The 7,445-nt window shown below is 34.5% G+C and overlaps 1 protein-coding gene across 1 annotated transcript in view; it reads left to right on the top strand.

The window, feature by feature from the left end:
* DNAlig4 (DNA ligase 4) overlaps nucleotides 1-7,445 on the top strand; it is a 23,129-nt gene that overhangs the window by 6,859 nt on the left and 8,825 nt on the right. The gene's annotated exons all lie outside the window — the stretch shown is intronic.

A 7,445-nucleotide genomic window follows, 5' to 3' on the forward strand; every position in this document is an offset into this window, starting at 1 on the left:
GTGCGTGTGTGTGCGTGTGTGTGCGTGTGCGTGCGTGCGTGCGTGCGTGCGTGCGTGCGTGCGCGCGCGCGCGCGCATGTGCGTGTTTAAAAAATAAAACATTAAACACATTTATAATATATTGGGCGATCTCAAAGTTTAATCTTATATTTGGGATCGTCTTAAGATGATCAAATGATCATAATATTCATAGTTCGTTTTTATTTTAAAACCGCGTCTTAAGTAGTAATGTCTTAAGATGCTGATATATGCCTTCCAATAAGGGATACAATACAGTGATCATATTTCATCCTTGTTTAATATTAGCGAACAACAAGGACGTACTGATACATTATTGTGTCACACCGTGTCATCTATGTCGCTTATTGGAAGGCACCCAATATGTCTCTCTGATTGATTTACAATACAGGTACATATACAGGGTGTCATTAACCGATTAAATCACCTGTCAAGAATAGGTAGAGTAAACAGAACTGAATCGAAAAGTTTTACCATTTTGCATTTTACGCAATATTTAACGAGATATTAAATCTTAAAAATAGCCGAATAAACGCGTTCATCCGGTCTACTATTGCTTTTCGACTCAGTTCGGTCTACTCTACTTGCTCATGATAGATGATTTAATCGGTTTATGACACCCTGTATATGTACGAAGGCAAGTTCTTAGAAAATCTGTCAGAGGGACATTTGAACGGAATTCATCGAGATGTTTCATTTCTGTAGACGATTAAAGCGAACAACCTTTGTATTTTTTTGCAAAATGGAAAAAAACGAGTTTCGTGCAGTGATCAAACATCTACATATGAAAGGTTTAACGCCGACAGAAATCAAAGCCGAGTTGGATAATGTTCGTAGCACATCTGCACCAGCGTTTGCGACTATATACAATTAAGGAAATGAATTTAAACGTGGTCGAATATCCACATGTGATGCACCTCTTTCGGGCCGTCCAATTGAGCCTGCTACACCAGAAATCATCGATAAAATCCATGATATTTGTTCCGGAATAGGATAAGTTTCGCGCCACAAAGCCGAATAAAGGATCGATTGCGCCATTCATCGATTCCGTCCGTGAATCTTTCGTCGTACTCACCGCGCCGTCTTGCGAATATCATTACTACAATTTAGCCGCATATTTGGATACCGATGTCGCTGTCGTCCTGCCGATTCGTCGCGCTAATCGCGCAGCGCGATTCTACCCTCTGACACAAATCAGTACTTGCCGTGTCAATTAAGTTGTGCTCTCAAATTACTCGTTGAAAGCAGCAGCTTTCTTTTTACGGGTTCGCTACCGCGACTCGTTACTTTGTACGTTTTATCACGGCTACCGTCGTGGATAAGTATCGGCGTATTAACCGCAGTTAATCGTCTCTCTCGCCGTGCCACGCGAACAACGTTTACTTTGTGAATAAAACTTGCATACAACAAGTTAAAAAGGAGTGCTCAGTGTTCTCAACCGTCCAGTCCACCAATCCATTCCGTCATTCGAGATCTCAGCCGAGATCGAAGCAGCGATTTCACGCATAAAGGACAATATTGTTTTGACTGATTGACGAGTGAAAGTGCGCGAGCTTGTTGAGACCACAGACATATCACATGACACAGTGATTTCAATTTTGTACAAACAATTGAGTATGAAAAAGCTATCAGCATGATGGGTGTCGCGTTTACTCACTGTGGACCATAAGCGCGACCGTGACGATTTCAAAACAATGTTTGGAGATGTTTCACCGCAATCCAGATGAATTTCTGCGTCGATTCATTACTGTGGACGAAACATGGATCCATTACTTCACATCCGAGACGATGGAACAGTCAAAACAATGGACTTCATCGGATGAACCAGCTCCGAAGAAGGCGAAGACTGTGAAGTCGGCCGGAAAGGTGATCGATTACCTTTTGTTAAAGCAAACGATCAGTGGCGATACTACGCAGCCTTATTGGACCGTTTCAACATTTTAAAGAAAAAACATCCCCACTTGGCGACGAAGAAAGTACTTCTTCATCAAGACGATGCACGGGTTCACACGTGCCCGGCACCGATATCCAAATTCAATGTATTCCGTTACGAATTGTTTTCCCATCTAGCATTCGCCAAATTTAGCCCCCTGCGACTATTTCCTGTTTCCAAACCTAAAGAAATGGTTCGGAGGAAAGAGAATCACCACCAGAGAGCAGCTCATTGTCTAAACAAGGTATCGATCATGAAACTTTTTCCCTAGGATGAAAAGTGAAAAGTGAAAATTTTTATCATTGAAGTTACTGAAGAAATTTTTCACTTTTCATCCTAGAGAAAAAAATTTCATAATCGATACCCAGAGGCTTATTTTGAAGAATTGGACAAATCAGGAGACGCGGTAGTGTCTCCGGCCATGTTCAAAAACTGAAAGACACTATAACTCTCTTATCTCGAGTCACCAAAGTCCATTTTTCGAAGGTGCATAACTACTGAAATATAAAAAATTTTGAATCGAACGTTATATGTCTTGAAAGACGGCATCCCCACGAGTAATTAGAGCCAAAAAAATTTTAAATCTGTCAAGCCGTTTTAGAGATACAGGCTGTTTTCCAGCTAGGACACAGAAACGTTACACTGTGCTCCACTGTGTAAAGACTTGTTGGAACGATAGAGCTCTAATTGGTAACACTGGCATACTCTACACGTTCGTACTTAGCTTTTTACAGTGTCGAGCAGTGTAACACTGTGTCACAGTTGGAACACTTTGTGTAAGACACAGTGTTACACTGTGTCATCTGTGTACGTTGTTGGAAAACACCCACAAGCGGTCGAAAAGTGATAATTTTAATGAAAAATTAAGAAACGTCTCTGTAAGAGCTGGACCGAGAAAAATGTCGGACGCTCGAATGCGATGCCAGGACTCGAACCGAGCAACCGAGGCCTTGTAGTAGTTCGTGTTAGCTAGAGTCCTAGATATCAGAAAAGCGCAACCGGCTTAAGTCAGTATCTCAAAACTACCAAGAAAAGTACTAAAACGAACTATGAAATCCACCAATCGTCTATTAGTCAGCCATTTTAAGTACCAATGAATGAATGTCATGATTAGCTCACAGTCACGCCAATCAAGACGCGTAACATCGGTTGCGGTTCTCTGATATCTAGAACTCTAGTGTTAACAAGCCACCGTCTTGCCTATGAACCCCCAATTAACAAGTTTCATGCAAATTGGATTGATTTTGAAAAAAGTCGTCCGCCATTTTGCATCCGCCATATTGAATCTTTGTAAACTGATGTTTGATTCGTGATCAGCAACCCTCGTAAACTCATAATATCGAGCATCTTAAGAAATTTTTTATTTCTTAAAGATTTGATAGAGTAAATTTATAATTCCCATTTAGCAATATTACTCTAACTTTGATCGATCGTAACTATCGTTTACATAATTAATATTTTCGTAACCCAACGAAAAAGGGTTTAAATAGGGTGTTTTGGGAAGCTCTTGATATCTACTATTCAAAAATGCAATGGAAAAAGTGCGACATTTCAGCCCAAAAATCAGCCTTATTGACCCTCCTCCTTTATCAATTAACTCTGAAAAAAAGTGATATCATTTCTTACGGTGCAAGTACAAAATGTAATAGTGTTTGGAAGATTGATTTAAATATTCGCATTAATGACGGCAAGCCTCGATTGGTATTGTTGAGAATGACATAAGTAAAAGGCATTACAACATAATTTTGTGTGTTCACATCGTTATCGTTATGGAGCTTTTGAAAATACGGTGGGTCCTTATTTTATTCTAATCTAATCTTATTATTCATTATTTATAAGTAATACTTTTCGTACTTCAAGTGTCGAAAAAATTACTCCGTACAAGCTTCGACATTACTTCTAAGTGAACAACCAGAAACTCATCAGTCTTTTGAGAGCAGGCCGCCATGTTCTTTTTCCGAGTCATTAACAGATTGGTACTCTGGAATTACAAGCAATTATTTTTCATTGCACGGGCTAGTATAAATTAAAAATTTCAAATCAAATCTCAATAACCGACTTTTATATTTTGTGCACTAAGAATAACATATTGCAGAAATTTTTTAGATAACTGTAATATGCAAATTGTAATCTGTTTTACTTATATGTATGTATGTATGTTCATTTTGAATTTGCACCTTGAATGATCTATTAGTTACTTTTCGTGGTACATATGGCTTGTTCTTTTTGCCTGCACTGTCTGAACTGGTGCAGACAGCGCAATAAGTTGAAGTGAAATAAACGTATATCTATTTCACTTCAACTTATTGCACTCTGTGCACCAGTTCAGTAAAAAGAACAGGCCTATTTTGAACATAGAAAATATACTTTACGTATGTTAATTGCAGTTATTTTCTAGAAAACTGTAACATGCAGATTGTAATCTGTTTTACTTACATGTAGGTATGTCCACTTTGAACTGCACATTTAGTAATATATCAGTTACTTTTCGTGGTAATATATTATATTAGATAATATTAAAGGTTTAAATTATTAGGTTACATTATTAGATAATCATTTTAATTTAGAAAGGTTCAAATGTTTGGGGTTAATTTTCAAAAGTTGAAGTTTATTGGGTCTTTTATTTTGTTTGGTTAGGTAATCGTTTTAATTTAGAAACGTTCAAATTTTTGCTGTTAGCTTTCAAAGGTTTAAATTGTTGGGTTTTTTAATTTGCGAGGATCTATTTTTGAACATGGCTTGACCTTTTCATTTTAATGATATGTTAGGATTAATAATATATCAGTTACTTTTCGTGGTTAATATATTATTATTAGATAATCGTTTAAAGTTTTAAATGTTTAAATTTTTGATATATTATAGACGTATATATTCTAATAGTATATCTGTAAAGAATTAAACGTTCTTTACCACTTTCATTTTTAAAAAATTAAGTTATTTAAAACAGATGTTTTAATAAAAATGATAATTTTTATTTTAAATAAGTTTTCAAAGCTTATTTTATGTTTCTTATACCAGTCAACAGTCGGGAGTATTTAAAATAATTTTATTATTTAAAATATATATTTCAAATATGTATATATGTATATATGTATTTAATACGAAGTGAGGGGTACAGCGGAAAGCGGAGGCCAAATCGGCCAAAAGTTACGTACACTTTACGTATGTTCACTTTGTACTGGCAACTTTAATTAATAATCAGTTACTTTTCGTGGTAATATATTAACAATTTAATTCGTGATAGTACTGCGATAGTTTTAAATATACGGCATATCGGTTTAGTATTTAAAATAATAGTTTTATTTAATATATGTATTTAAATGATGACTGCACGGTTCATCGGTGAGCCAGGAGAGGGGGGACGTGCGACTCGCATTCGCCCTTTCGCATCAAAACAATCTCCAAGACTGCTTTCACTAACCGTCTAATATTGACACGTCAGTTTTATAAAAACATATATATTTTTTTTTCTTTAACGCGATTGCATATTATAAAACAAAATTATTAAATAAATGTAAAACAGTAACTTTTCGCAGTAATTATAAATCATAATTATTAAATAAATGTAAAACAATTACTTTTCGTGGTAATATATTATTCGCGGTGCGGTGTTGTGAGAGGGACAGCAAAAGCTAGACGGAGGCGATTCAAAAATCAATCAAATGTTGCATTGTCCCCCTCACCGCTCCGCGGGCAGTCGAAATGTCCCACGACAGTCGAATACACTTTACGTATGTTCACTTTGTATTGGCAACTTTAATAATTAATAATCTGTTACTTTTGGTGGTAATATATTACAATTTAACTCGTGATAGTACTGCGATGGTTTTAAATATACGTCATATCGGTCAGCAGTCGGGAGTATTTAAAACAATAATTTTATTTAATATGTATTTAAAAGATGACTGCTTGGTTTATCGGTGAGCCGGATGAGGGGGGGATATGAAACTCGCGCGCATCCGCCCTTCCACATCAAAACAATCCCCAAGATTGTTTTCACTAACCATCTGATATTAACGCATCGATTTTCTTTATTACCTTCATTTAAAACAAATTTTTTTAAATAAATTCAGAATTTTCATGTGAAAGAAAAATATTTCACAATTCCTTACGTTAAATCCATATCTGAAAGTTTTCTTCCCATTTCCAGCATGTTTCAGTGTAAATTAGCCTTTTCAATTCCTAACACCTTAAAAAGTTTTATTAAAAGAGGTAAAGATAAATTAGAACATCTTTCTAATAACAATGTGATTTATAAGATTACCTGTGATGATTGTGAAGCCAGCTATGTTGGTCAAACAAAAAGAAAATTGAGTACCAGACTAAAAGAACATATGTCTGATCTGACATTAGAAAAAGGACAGGTTCTCCTTCTGTTATTACTGACCATCGTATTAACTTTGACCACAATTTTAACTGGAATGATGTCCAAATTTTAGACATTGAATCTTCTTACAATAAGAGATTGGTGTCTGAAATGATTCACATCAAAAGGCAAAAACAGGGTCTTAATAAACAAAATGATACAGAGTCTTTACCAGAATCTTATTCTCAGATAATTAACTCTCTCTCTCCTTCGTAAATTTCCTTATCTTTTTCACTTTTATTCCCACTTTATTACACTTTTACCCCTTCCTAATTTTCCCCTTATTTCCATTTGTAGTTCCTTTGTACTTGAGATGTTCGGTTATTCTTATTTTAAATTGTTTATTGTCAACATCTTAAAATAGTCTCTTTTCGCATTTTTCTAACTTATTTTAATCATAATTATATTTTGATACAATTTTACAAGGTAATTAATTATTAAATTAAATTAATATACCGGTATTATAATGAATTTATATATATTTCTAACATCTAGTATAAGCTCAATGTGTTCTTGACCTGGGAAGTATATTAAATTTAATTTGGTAATTAATTATCTTTTAATTTAATTGTTACTAAATTAACAAAATGGATATGAGTTACTTACGTTATTTTGTAGTCTTACATTATATCCATTTCAATTTATTGCCTTGTGATTTGACTCTTTTACTGATCAATTGACTCTTATATTATATTCTTTTTGTTATATTCTTTTTTTATTATTTTTATCTATTACTGACATTGTTTTTATTATGTTACTATTTGATTTAGAAATGTGGAGTTTCACAATTTACAATATTTGATGTCTTGCGTTGTCGATGGACTCTTGCCATTTTACTCCGATACGATATGTTCTTCAATAGCGAGTGAGATTAATAATACCCACATCACAGAATGTATATTCTTATTTTTCGTTTTTTATTAATATTTTTACTTATGTATTCGTGAATTTTTATAATTTCTTTGTTTGTACATCGTTAACGATATTGCGACTTAACATTGATAATGACCTAATTAAGGTCGAAACGTCTGTTTTTAAATTTTATTAAACTTTATATTTATTTTTAACTAATGACATTTTATATTTACTAAGACCTTTATATTTCAACGAATGTTGGCTCGTAGCCCT

This window comes from Cyphomyrmex costatus, unplaced genomic scaffold, assembly GCF_001594065.2.
Source record: "Cyphomyrmex costatus isolate MS0001 unplaced genomic scaffold, Ccosl1.0 scaffold378, whole genome shotgun sequence".
In the NCBI taxonomy this organism is placed as follows: domain Eukaryota; kingdom Metazoa; phylum Arthropoda; class Insecta; order Hymenoptera; family Formicidae; genus Cyphomyrmex; species Cyphomyrmex costatus.